The sequence below is a fragment of the Equus przewalskii genome, chromosome 1, assembly GCF_037783145.1.
Source record: "Equus przewalskii isolate Varuska chromosome 1, EquPr2, whole genome shotgun sequence".
In the NCBI taxonomy this organism is placed as follows: Eukaryota; Metazoa; Chordata; class Mammalia; order Perissodactyla; family Equidae; genus Equus; species Equus przewalskii.
This window is the reverse complement of record NC_091831.1, coordinates 145,235,520-145,250,009: the sequence shown is the minus strand read 5'-3', so window position 1 is coordinate 145,250,009 and position 14,490 is coordinate 145,235,520.

Genomic DNA, 14,490 nt, shown 5'->3' with positions numbered 1-14,490 from the left:
AGTATTTGTCCCAATTTTTTTGCCTGGGACCCCCTGTCTACCTTTCAGTTATCATCTCAGTAACCTGGATTGCTCTCCATATTAGTTACATTCTCCCTTATGGCATTCAAAAGCCATAAGAAGAGGTTCTTCTTTTCAATGCAATCCTGGAGGAGTTAGTTAAGAAACTAGAATGGGTGAGTCAAGTATTCTAGCCATGAAACCAGATGTGAGTTCCTCTACTTTATAGCCCCAGCAGGTAGCCTGGTGCCTGCAACATAGGCATTCGATAAATGTTTGTTAAATGAAGTAATTGGAATTGATAGATATTTTACAAAATCTAAATCCCAGGGGAAGATTTGTGCCGAAACTAAGACAATTTCAGGAAGATCTTGGAGATGAGTGAAATTATTAATATGCCAAAGTGATATTCTACAAAACTCAGCTTTGTTGTGTAATTGAGAGAAGATAACGAAAGATTTCAGACAGGCAGAACTTTCAATGAAGGAAATGTTGCTATTTGTTATAGAATCTACAAGAGCACGAAAAAATATCCAAGAAACTAGAGGAAGGCCAGTAGTGTGAAGTGTCTTTAACAGGTTATGCAAATAAGCAGCTGTTAGAATTAAAAGGCAGGGCACCATGAATCCCCGAAAAGCTCTAAGGAACTGAATAAAGTCTTTTTTCAAACTATGACCATAGATGCAATCGACAGGGATGAGATTGTGGCTGCTATGCCCATGTATTGAGTAACGTTCTTGCTTAGTCTAAGAAAATCACGTCAGCTTAGATGCTCACTTCATTGACAGAGCAGTTCGATATTCATCCATGCTTATGCATGATATCAGAAAGAGCTTCAAACTCTCCATTACTCTCTGATACAGAACACCTTGTGAGGAAAACAGACAGAGGCTGGACAAATAATTGAAGAAAAGCAAGAATCTATCCATTTCTGGTTAGATGTATGCCTCTACAGCAAGGCTCAAGAGCAGAAGCCTAAAGGGAACTGGAAAGAAAGAGCTCATATAAAATCAAACTGAGGAATCCTTTGTTTCCCTTTGTTTTTCTCGTCTATTGAGCAGGATGCCCAGGATGGTAAGGGTTTGTTCAATAAAAGAACTTGTTTGCCCTTGAGAATCCAAAGCTTCCTGAGTTTTTAAGTACAAAGGAGGCCATATTTAAATTAAAACTTCAAACTACAATGCCTCTGAGTACCCACCTTCCCAATTATCAGGATATCGGCCCCCTTTAGAGTTTCCCTCCCTTCTCTACTATGGAAGGGTCCCCAGAGGAGGTGCTGTCACCCACATATGCCTGAAATGACTGAACTACTCCTGCCTCTGCTTCAGATGTTCCAGACCCTGATGTTCTGGGACACTGATCTCTCTCCAGCCAGTGCACCTTCACCATTGCCTGCAGATCTGGCAGGAAGGGTCATTGCCCTCTCTTCATCAGGACGTCACAAACACAGGTTCTTCCCATCAAAGTCTCCTCAAAGCACAGCTAAGACTAGGGTTATATAACGATATTAGAAAGGAAGAATAATCCGGAGTAACCTGCAATTATGACATGGCTACTCTCAAAGCCCTTATGGACTAGAAACAGGCCTGCCTTATTGTTGAGTTTTCACCCTGGGCCCATGTGGCTGAACACAGCTTCCCCTCTCCATCAAGAGTCCCCCTGACAATGTCTTGAGCATCCAGGCCCAACCATTGTGAAGCTCAGAGAAGAAAACAACTCTCTTGGGGTCATCCTCATGGCCGAGTGGTTAACTTCGAGAGCTCTGCTTCAGCGGCCCAGGGTTTCACCAGTTCAAATCCTGGGTGTGGACATGGCATCACTCATCAAGCCATGCTGAGGTGGCATCCCACATGCCACAACTAGAAGGACCCACAACTGAAAATATGCAACTATGGAGCTGGCCCAGTGGCCCAGTGGTTAAGTTTGCATGTTCCACTTCTGCGGCAGGGGTTTGCCAGTTCAGATCCCTGGTGCGGATGTGGCACCACTTGGCAAGCCATGCTGTGGTAGGCGTCCCACATAGAAAGTAGAGGAAGATGGGCACGGATGTTAGCTCAGGGCCCATCTTCCTCAGCAAAAAGAGGAGGATTGGTGGCAGATGTTAGCTCAGGGCTAATCTTCCTCAAAAAAAAAAAAAAAGCAACTATGTACCAGGGGGCTTTGGGAGAAAAAGGAAAAATAAAATCTTAAAGAAAACAACTCTCCTCACCCAGTTTAAGGTCCACTTTCCAAGTCCCATTTTCTGTCCCTGGTGCTGCCTCTCCCTAGGTCAACTGACCATTGGAACATTTGCTCTTGTAGAGGAAAGCCCACCCTCCCTCCCCAGAAGGATGACCTTGACTTCTGACTGATCTGGGCCATCACCTTAGAACATAATAATCCCGCATCAGCACATTTCTCACAAAGATCGAGTTATTCATCTTTATATGTAGGTTCAGGTGAGGTAGAGCCTCACCAAAGCCAGTCCAGTCCCTTTGCGTAATTATTTCTCCAGTAAGCAGTAAGGATCATGCCCATCTTTGCTCAGCTGTATCCTTTAGATCTCAGCTTCTATTCTCCTAAGAGGAAGGGCTCAAACAAGGACATACACATCTCCACAGAAACAACAATATATTGACACACATACGGTCTAAATCTACAGAGAGAAAAGAAAGAGTTCTGTTCTCTTCTGCATCCACGTCTGCAGAAACGATGCTCCTGCTCCACACACAAAGGTTTGCATATCCAAATGGAGCACTCTGCAACTTAGTCTGAAACATCTACATTCAGGTTAATGGTTACTTTATAGTTTTCCAAGAGTAATAGATGTATACTTGCTTAAATATGAGTAGCTAAACAATTCACATAGTTTTCCCAGAGCAGTCTACCTCTGAAAAATTGTTCATTTTATTTATTTATTTATTTATTTATTTATTTATTGAGGAAGATTAGTCCTGAGCTAACATCTGCTTCCAATCCTCCTCTTTTTGCTGAGGAAGACTGGCCCTGAGCTAACATCCGTGCCCATCTTCCTCTACTTTCTATGTGGGACGCCTACCACAGCATGGCTTACCAAGCGGTGCCATGTCCACACCCGGGATCCGAACTGGTGAACCCCAGGCTGCCAAAGTGGAATGTGCGAACTTAACCGCTGCGCCACCAGGCAGGCCCCTGAAGAAATGTTCAAATCTTCTCTTTTATCAGGCCAGAAAATCACCTACAATTTAAGAGACAGCTTTTTCTACCTCCTACCAATCCTTAGGATTTTCAGTTTAGCCTCTATTATGCTTAGAGGTATTTTTATATGGAAAATATAAGTATGTGTGCTTTTTTTATTCCAAACTACAAACATTTATTGAGTCTTTACTTTGTGTCAGGCATACACTCCGTGACAACTTTCTAGAATACATAAGACATAACCCAAATATTGGAAAAGGAAATCTACAAAGCAAGAAGTTCACAATCTAATAGAGAGTATTAGATGTATGCACAATTAGCTATAACACAATACATGCAGCATGAACAAAGTACTGCAGGAGAAGAACAAATGTACAATTATTTAAGCATGGGAGACAGCAAAGCCTTACAGAGAAAGTATTTGAGTTGGGCCCCAAGGAATGGAGTAGTATCGTGATGGGCACGGACAGCAGGAGAAGAGAAAGACATGGGATGAGAAGTAAAATTTTAGGTAAAGGAAACAGCATGAGCAAAGACATAGAAGCACAAATGTGTATAGCATGTTTCAGAAACTGCAAGTACCCTGTATGGAAAGTATGTGGGGTACATTGGGTGGGAAGAGATGGACTGAGGCCAGATCTTATAGGAACTTCAATGGGAATTTGGACTCTGTTGTATAGACTGTAGGGGGTCATTGAAAGTTTTTAAGCAGAGAAGTGACAGGATCAGATCTGTGTTTGGAAATGATCATTGTAATAGCAGTGTGAATGATTAAATTAGAGCAAGAGGAGATTATTTACTGGGGGAAAAATGCATTCTGAAAACAAGTGAATGTCTTCAATGAGGCATCAGAAGCATTTATAATAGGTCTCTCAGATGTGGGTGACAGGCTTTATTATATTCTCCAATTATGGTTCATTTTCCTTATATTTCCAGCTAGTCTTCAGCCATTGTTCTAGCAACAAAATGTATATGAAATAAAGCAAATTAATTCATTTATTCAAAAAATGTATTGATGGTCTACCTCTGTACAGGTCCCTATGCCAGGTGCTGAGAGAATTCAAAGATGAATAAAACATATTCCCAATCCTCATAGAATTTACAGTCCCATGCAATCTGCAAAATTACTTCAAAAACATTTATTAAGCATTCAGTTTATGTGGATTAATATTCAATGCACATTGGTTAAAAAAAAAGATATAAAGGACAAAGGCAGCAAAGATATGAGAAACAGCCCAAAGAATGTGAACAAAGAAAATATATAAACAAGAGGAAATCAGAACGGCCCATATTTTTTGATTAAAGGTCAGCTGACTTACTTGCTCTGCAAAATGAGCAAGTATACGAGTACTAATAACATTATTATACTTCCTCCCACCCTCTGCACTCCAACTCTCAATTTTTGTGGCTTATTTTATTTCTGTTTTATCAGGGTTTATAATATTTGCAGCTTTTGACAACCATATTTCCTTTTGTTGTTTAGTCTCACTTCTATATTCAAATGGATTCAGTGCTTACCACCAGTCCTTTTATCCTAGCATCATCATTCCTGGGTTTTTAATTTTTATCCATGTCCTGGCAGGTGGAATTTCTTTGCTAAGTAGTTTGTTCAAGAATGGTGAATGGCTACATTCTCTGAGTTTTTTTCTTGTTTGCCTGTTCCCTTTATACTTGAACAAATGCTTGAATAGAAATACTACTTGTGGCTCACATTTTCTTTACCTTCTTTCTCTCAGAATTTTGTAGCCATGGCTCTTTTGTCTTTTTTCTTGACATTTGCTATAGAGAAGTCCGGGATAAGTCAACAATTTTCCCCTGTAGGTGATTTTCTTTTCTTCCAAGATGCCTGAAGGATCTATATATTTCCCCCTAAAGTTCAAGAACTTAATCAGAATATATCTCTATCTTAATTGTTCTAAATCAATTTTCCTTGGTATAAGATGGGTGGTTTTCTGTACAATAGCTCTTATTATTTTTAAGTTTGTTGGGTTTTTTTCTTCTGAGACACTAATTAGCCCAATATTGGATTATATTTGATTATGTCTTTCATTTATTTTAAATTCTTAAATCTCTATGCCTTTTCCATTTTCACTCACTGTGATTATCCCAAGTCTTCCCTCCATGCCATTAACCTGATTTTCAGCCAAGTCTGTTTTGTTCTTTGCTGTTGAAATTTATTTATATGATCTGTAATGATAATATTTTGGATCTCAATCATTCTATTGTTTTAATGTCTCATCTTGGATCTCTTATTTTATTGAATATTATTTCTTACCAAGTCTATAGCACAAAACATTGATAAGGAATATGTTTCTCTTCTCTGGGTTGTGACAAAGAATCTCTCCTTGACCAAAGTTTAGTCAAGCTTCTCTGAATCCCCTTCCCAACTAGACCTTGACTTTTGCACTTTTTTCTATCTTTTGGACTTTTGTCTGTCTTTGCATCACCCAATTTTAGCAAGAATCCTGTTAATTCAGTTTAGCCAGAATCCTCCAAACTCAATAGTTGATCACCCTCAATAGCTTACCAAATTCCTAATCCCCCACCATCCTCCAGGTGATATGTGATCAACACGGCCTGCCTTCAGCAAGAATCTTGTTAGATTGTTTTGCCCAGAATCCTCCCTTATCCCTGATGCTCCCTCTTAGTAATTTTTCATCCTCTGACCACCAACCCCATCCCCACCCTGCTCCTTGGCTATAAATTTCCTCTTTTCCTTGTCATATTCAGAATTGAGCCAGTTCTATACTGAGGTCTCTTATCCCCTATTGCAATAGTTTTTCTGAATAAAATCTGTTTTTAACCACTTTGCTGTCCAGCTCTGGTTTTTCTTTAACAGTTATTTTCATCTAAACTAGATTCTTCATCTGTCTTTCAAAAATCATATTTCTTTCTATCATGCTTGAATGGCAGTCATGTCACTATATTTCAACCAGTTCATGCTTAGGATGAACGGAACTTTCAGACTTTCAATTTGCTCTGAGATGTCCCAGTTTTCCTTCCCCCAGTTCAAGATTTTGGAGTTGTTTTCTTACTAATTTTCTCTTACATGAGGATGTGGGATAAGGGGAAGAAAAGAGGAAAGTTGGGCCTGAGTTGTTGCCCTAATTAGCTCTGCTTACTTATGAGATTCAGTTAAATGGCCTATCCCAGCCCAATCTAACTAGTCAGGGGTGTATTACACACCTGTGTAATTTGTATCAATTCTTTTTTTTTTTTTTTTTGAGGAAGATTAGGCCTGAGCTAACATCTGCCACCAATCCTCCTCTTTTTTTCTTCTGCTGAAGAAGACTGGCCCTGAGCTAACATCCGTGCCCATCTTTCTCTACTTTATATGTGGGACGCCTGCCCTGGCATGGCTTGACAAGCAGTGCATAGGTCCACACCCAGGATCCAAACTGGCAAACCCTGGCCAGCGAAGCAGAACGTGAGAACTTAACCACTGTACCACGGGGATGGCCCCTTGTATCAATTCTTCTGCTCAGTCTGGTTACCTGGGAAATGGAAAGCCCTGGAAGCCCTCATTGTCTCTGCTGAGGTCTCATGGTGGTATATGGAGGCTTCTATTCTAAAACAATTTTTTTGGATTCCCCCATTCCTCCACCCTCCCCAGGATTGCTTATCTATACACTCAGAATTCTTCTTCATAAATCAATGAAGATACGAAGGAGAATCCTCAGAATGCTGTCAACTTCCCCCACCCTTTTTTCCTATCAATCCGCTTCTGAGGAATAGGGACAGGATACCTTATTGCATCAGAATATTCTGTTTCTTTTATCGGCCACTTTTCTTTTTAAACATTTCATTTATGTGTAAGGTCTTTCCTTTACCTTGTAGTTGCTGGTGACTTTTGGGCTTTGTCAATGCATTTTTGTTGGTGGTGGTGACTTCATTAGGTATTGGTAGATAGAAAACCTGGGACCCTAACTAATTTTTCAAGCTTACTCAGAAGTTTGTCATCAAGGTTTGAAGTAGCTGCTAATCAAAGATATTTTCATAAAGAGGTTCAAATAGAAGAGAAAGGAAGAATAAACATTCCACAGTGCACATACTAATTATTCAGTAAATGTCTGCAGAATTAATTTGAAAGTTTCCCTGGACATAGTTCAGTTAATTAAAATTCCAAATTATTATCACATCTTATCATTTCAATTTTTCCATTATATTAATAAGGAAGCACTCATTATATGCCAGAGACTCTGCTGGGTACTTTACATATATTATCTGATTGAATCCTTACAGCATTATGGTGAGGTTGTGCTATTGTTATCATCTCCATTTTATAGATGAGGAACTTTCATTGTAGTGAGACTAAACAATTTGCTGAAAGAATACAGCTATCAAGAGTCAAAACCTGGACTCATACCTCGATCTCTGGTGCCAAAGATTGTGCTTTTAACAACTACATTATATAGCCTTCTTTTTTAGGAATTTAGTGGAAAGAGCATTGAACTTAGAGTCAGAATACCTGAATACAAGCCCCAGATGCAGCGCAATACGCTATGTAATCTCTGCCAGTCATTTAAACTCAGTTTCTCATTTATGCAATGGGGATGATAGTGTCTTCCCTGGTTGTTCTGAGTTGTAAGACTGTTTTCCTTAAAAATGGGAGATTGAATGCATGCATTTACCTCTGCTCTTTCTCCAAATCCATTAAAACAACTGTAAAGTGACTCTTTTTAAAATCTTTTCTTCTCCTTCTTCTTCTTCTTCTTTTCTTCTCCTCCCCCTCCCCTCCCCTCCCCTCCCCTCCCCTCCCCCTCCCCTCCCCCTCCCTTCCCCCTTCCCCTTCCCTTCCTTCTTCTTCTCCCCAAAGTCCCCCAGTATATAGTTGTATATCTAGTTGCAGGTCCTTCTAGTTGTGCTATGTGGGACGCCGCATCAGCACGACCAGATGAGCAGTGCTAGGTCCACACCCAGGATCTGAATCGGCAAAACCCCGGGCCGCCAAAGTAGAGCGTGCAAACTTAACTACTTGGCCACTGATCAGCACCCTAAAGTGACTTTTAAAAAGCATAAACCTACATGACCAATGTCTTTGGAGAGGAACCACAGCAGTAACATTTTGGGAACGAGAAAGCATAAGAATGAGTAATAATTGACTGAGCAGACCCAAGAAAGTTGAATCCAAACCCAGTAAAGGGAAAAGCTGAGAAGTAATCTGATTTGTATGTAGAACCCCAAAATATTTAGAAATTGATGCACCAGGTGCTTTTGGAAGTGGAGACAGAATTAAAAACAAGAGGATTGTTTGAAAGTCCATTTAAGAAGCAGTTCCACATAGATAGGAAGAAGAGATCGGTGGTTACAAGAGTGGAACGGGGAAGGGGGTGGTTAAAGGAGTAAAGGGGCACACGTGTACAGTGACAGATGGCAATTAGACTTTTGGTTGTGTACATGATGCAGTCTATACAGAAGTTGAAATATAATGATGTACACTTGAAATTTATATAATGTTATAAACTAATGTAACTACAATAAAAAAAGAAAATCAGGAAAATAAATAAAAATAAAGGTGGAGAATACTAATAAGATAAATTAGAAACTGGTACGGCAATTGAGCTCTTCCTACTCACCTACAATGTCTTCATTGAATAATTATAATAGTCTATCAATTCATGTTTAATAAAGAAACATTATGTTTAAAAAAAAAGAAGTAGTTTCTTTCTCTCACTCTGTGTAGCCAAGAGACTTCTTTTCTCTACCTGTCAGAAGACTGGAGGGTACTTCTCTGGAAATAGCAAAATAGGGTTTCTGAACCAGCAGTGGGGCCACTATAAATTTAAGAAATTTAAGTAATACGTCTAATATAAAATCTAGAGACCAAAACAAAAAGGAAACAGGCAGCTCGGAGGATGGAAAGACTAAGCAGGAAAAAGAAAATTTTCAAAAGGCAAATTATTAGTAAATACCCTAATAGAGTTAGGAGAAGATATGGCATCTCTTCAATAAGTAGAAGATGCCATTTAGGGATAAAAAACACATTCAGAGAATTAAAAAAAAAGAAACTTTATAAATGTGAAATAAAATAGAAGAAATGAAAAATAAAACTGAATAGACATAGGGGAGAAAGGTCCAGGGCAGGAAATTATCAAAGGCATAATTCAAGAAAATTTTCTATGCTGAAGGACATGAATTTCCAAAGTTAGAGGGCCTACCAAGTATCCAGTACAATGTATAGAAACAATGACACACCACTGTGAAATTTCAGAACACTAGGAACAAAAACAAGCTCCCAGAAAGAAAAACAAAGTTACAAGAAACATTAGGATTACATTAGACTTAACCAGCAACACTGGAGTTAAGAAGATAGTAGAACAGGGGCCGGCTCTGTGGCTGAGTGGTTAAGTTCACGCGCTCCGCTGCGGCGGCCCGGGGTTCGGATCCCGGGCGTGGACATGGCACCACTCGTCAGGCCATGTTGAGGTGGCATCCCAGATCCCACAACTAGAAGGACCTGCAACTAAGATATACAACTGTGTACAGGGGAGGTTTGGGGAGATAAAGCAGAAAAAAAAAAAAAAAAAGAAAAGATGGGCAACAGTTGTTAGCCCAGGTGCCAATCCTTAAAAAAAAAAAAAAAAAAAGAAGATAGTAGAACAATCCATAAATTCTGAGGAAAATGATTTCCAATCTGGAATTCCATACCCAAGTAAACTATCAATTGGGTAATAAGACATTTTAGACATGCAAGATCTCAATAAATTTAACTCTATGTACCCTTCCTCCAGAAGCTATTGGAGGATGGGCTCTCCAAAAATGTAAAAGCAAACCAAGAAATAGGAACAAATGGTAGATTGTGTTATATGTTCAAAATATTCCCTGCCGTTCTCTATCAGGACTAGAATTTTCCTTCCCATCCCACTGACATCAAGCTCAGCCACTGATTTGCTTTGAACAACAAAATGTAAGTGTAAATGGTGGATATCATTGCTCTTTTCTTTCCCCAAAGATTGGTATGGCCCAGATCAAGACTGCTCCTGGGTCCGAGGAAGAAACCAACACAGAGCAGAGCTGCAGCCAACCCACAGAAGATATCACTGAAAGTGAGAAATAAATTGTTTTTGTTGTCAGTCACTGAAATTTTGTAATCATTACTGAAAAAAAAGAAAGAAAAAGAAAGAGAAAAGTATCAAATGCTGACTAAAGTACATAGAGTCCTATGTAAACCCCCAGAGTGATGGTGAAGTTTAATCCCAGAATGACAGCTGTGAAGCAAGTCTAGAGAAGAATCAAAGTTAAAATGGAGAAAACCAGAAGGTTCTCAGGTGTTTCAAAGAAGATGAAATTGGTAGACTACCTAATGTGTCTGACTATATTGAGAAGAAATACACTTTCAGGGGAGAATTTAGGTAGTGACAATTTTATTTAAACAAAGTAAGTGAAAATTAAAACCGAGCATTTATAACTCCAGGAAAAACAAAATAGAAAGGTAATCATAGTATGTAAGCATTGACATAGCCATAATAATATAAATATTGATTTGATTTAACCAACATTATGATATAACTATACTGGAAAAATGGCTAGGAAAGTGTGTACGTGTGTAACTGGAGTAGTCTAAGGGTTGAGATAGTTGAATGATAACATATCTCTCATAGATTACCTAAGGTTTTTAAAATCAAAAAGTGGCAATATAAGCATATTTAGAGACATTGAGACAAATACCAAAAGAAACAGCTAAAATAACTGAAAGTTATTGCCTCTGGGGCTGGGAGGGTGGTGAGAAAATCAAGACCTAGGCAATCTCTGTTTTCTGCAATAGGCCGTATAGAACTATTTGACTCCTAAACTGTGTGTATGTTTAACTTGGATAAAAAATAAAAACTCTGAATAATAGAAAATTGTGTATTGTGGTCGCTTCAGCAGCCATAATTGGTAAGCCAATTACCTTACAGCTACAACTGTTAATTGCCTTTCTCTGCCCCTTTCCCTTTCCTTTTCCTCCTTCATTCCTAACCATTGTCATTATCACCATCTTTTCATGCACAATGAGCATCTCATTCATTCAGCGAGTGTTAATTGAATGCTGAATGCACTTCTTTTAATTTCTGATTCCCATGTGCTCAGCTTATATACCTACGTAATTTAGACAACAGGTTAAGACTGTAGATATGAAAAGGAACTCTTTTGCTGCAACAACAAGTCGTTGTGATCAATGATCGGTAAGGTTTATTAATCCAAGAGCAACCATAAGGATATTTGACTAGTATCCAACTCTCACAGATCATTCTCCTCTACAACTATTGCAATTCTGATTCCAAAAGCCATTCTACTTTCCTAATCTGGAAATCACAAAAAGTGATTTTTCAAATTAGATTTTTTTATGTCATGCTAAATAAGCCTTGTTCTTCCTTGCATTCTAGGAAGTAAGTTTTTTAAGGACGTGAGAGAGAGAGAGAGGAAACTTCTGAACTCTTAGAATTTATTTCCAGGAATAACCTAGGAGTTCTACATGGAATACAGTTCTTTTACTTTTTTTTTCTATCCATTTTCTATCAGAGATGTTGCCAGGGCTGACATGAGGCTTTCTTAAGGACGACTATTCCTTTATTGAAAGAATGCCCAGAAGTTAAATGGTGCTTTCTGTGACTCAAAGTTTAGAAGACAAAAGACCCTGCCTAAAGGACTGCCTCACTCCCCCATAGACATCCTGGTGTTCCTTTCTCCCTCCCCCACCCAGCCTTTTTTATCCTTCTTATCCACACAGGTGGGCCCATTGGACCTGAAGTCTCCACCCAACGTATCCCTAGGACCATCCTGACCAACGTCCAGTGTAATCTGCCATTGCTGCTGTGGTTCTGGTCTCATGCTGAATTCTGACACAGAGTTCTGTCCGATTTCTGAGACCTGGCCCCTGTGTCTGGTATCTGAGTTCTTTTCTGGTTCCTTTCATTTGCTCCCTTGTCTTGATACACCACAAAATCACAGTCCCTCTAAGAAAGGGCCTTATATGCTCTTACTAGCCCTCCATTCCAGATGCTGCTATCTGTCAACAGCTCTAATTCAAACAGCAGGCTGTCTGTCTAGATCCCTGAATATTCCCTCTCCTGGATTACCCAACGCTGTGAAGTCCAGCTTAGAAAAACTCTCTAACTCCAAGTTGTTCCTCCTTCTTGTTAACTGCTTCCCTAGGCTTCCCTCCCTTTGCTATTTCCATACCCTTCCAGTGTGTACCAGTGAGGCAAGATTTCCTCCCAGGACCTGAAGCTGGGTCCACCTTGTACCTGTCTTGACCAAGTGTACCTTGTCCACTTAGTAGTTAACCAGAACATGCTGGTCCTGTCCTAAGGCAAGACAATCATCCAACCAACCTACTAGGAAGAATGTGATTCTCATAAAGAAGTAGGAAGTTCTGAACTTTGAGATCTAGGCAGTTTGTACACATGACTCTATACCCCTTCTTACTCACAAGTGGTCTGCCTGTGAAAAGGCAGACATATGTCTATTTCCCTACTTTTGAGTCACTAACTGGGTTTGACAGAATATGGCACTAATTGGAATAATTAGTTCCATTGGCTGACATTTCAAGAAAATATAAGATTTTCTATTTTGGGGTATAATAATGACTAATGACACATCATGCTAGGCACTGTATTGAGTGCTTCATATAAATTAACTCATTTAATCCTCACAACCACCCAGTGAAGTATCTACTGTTATCCCTACTTCACAAATGAGAGAATTAAAGTACAGAGAGGTTGAATAACTTACCAAAGGTCACGCAGTTAGTAAAACTGAGTGTTGAACCCAAGCCGTCCTAGAGGACCACTATGCTATACTGCCTCTGGGAAACTAAGACAGGTAGTTAGCTTTAGGTCCTCCTTCAAAATGGACTCTGTAGTCCTTAAAATAAAGTCCAGACTGATTACTATCAGTGAATCAAGCAACTCTTAGTGCATTTGGCTCCATCTTCATGATACATTTGCTAGTGTAAACAGGAAAGCAGCCAATTAATAGTAAAGTGTTTTGTATTTAATAAACAATACTATAAAATTCTGATGAAAACCTCTATTGTAATTCAGACTTGAGGTTTTTTGTTGGTGTTCAGAAACTAGTCCAGCTGTTTCTCCAGCTGCCTGGTAATTCCACAGGAACAAAATCAGTGAATCAGTTCAAATTCTAAATTTTGAAAAGGACAATGCATTTCCTTTTGTCTTCATAAGACACCTACATTTAAATTACAATGCAAAAGCAACGAGGCGCTGCATGAGCAAATTTACATAATTGGTGTCAGGGGTCTAAAGCAGAAGCAAGAGGGGGCTAGAAATTGACGGAACTGATTGAGCTGATTATTCTATCCATCTTAGCATCTTTTCAAATCCTTGCATAATGGAGATATTAAATTGCTGTGCATATCTCCTTTAAGTCTAGCTATATTTTTAGGGCTTAATTAGGTTAAAGAAAGAAAATGCAACCATTGCATGTTTTGCATGTTTGAATCTATGCCTTTTTGTTCAGAACATGTATGGTAAAACATGTGCCCATTGCTGCAAAGATTTCAGGCCATTCAGCATTTCTTTGTGACCCATTTGCTCACAAAGCCTGCTGCATCTGTTGTACTAAACAGCCAGTTCATCCACCGGAAAGCTAATCTGGATAATTCAAGCAAAATTTCAAGAAGCCAAACATCTGCGGTGAATGTGGCCTATGTCCTTCATAGATTTTAGCTATTCTTTGTGGAGAACACTGTCTTAATCAAGGATAATCACTTGCAGGGAACAGAAACCCACTCAAACCAGCTCAAGCACAAGGGAGTGATGCTTATTGAAAAGATACAGGAGTATCTTGTGGAACCAAAGCCAGCAGCACTGCCAGTACTTGACATGGGATTCACATGCCAAGGGACTTGACATGGAATTTGAAAGTCAGGAACTAAAGGTATTCTCTTCATCTCTTCTAGGCTCAATAATATCTTCTCTTTTTTATCTGAAGATTGGCTTTCTCTGTTTCAGCATCCCCTTGGTAGAAAATGGCAGTCCAACCCCAGCTCTTCATCACCTACAAGCACAAGTGCCCAAGACTAACTAGAGACTTTGCATCCCAATTCTAAATATCCAAGAAAGAGAATGTAATTAGCCTAGCTTAGGTCAGGTGTCTACCTCTCATCCAATAAGCTGTGGATAGGGGAACAGCACCATATGGACACGGGGTTGCTCACCCACTTTTAAGTGGGACCAGAAGGCATTCTGAAAAGGATTCACTACAACACGTTGTTGCCATTCTTTGGAATTAGATGTTGATGAACTACAGATGAGTTAGCATTTAAACCTTCATGGATCCACATTTTATCCATCTCTGCATCTCAAATCCACCCTTGTCTCTACTGATAAC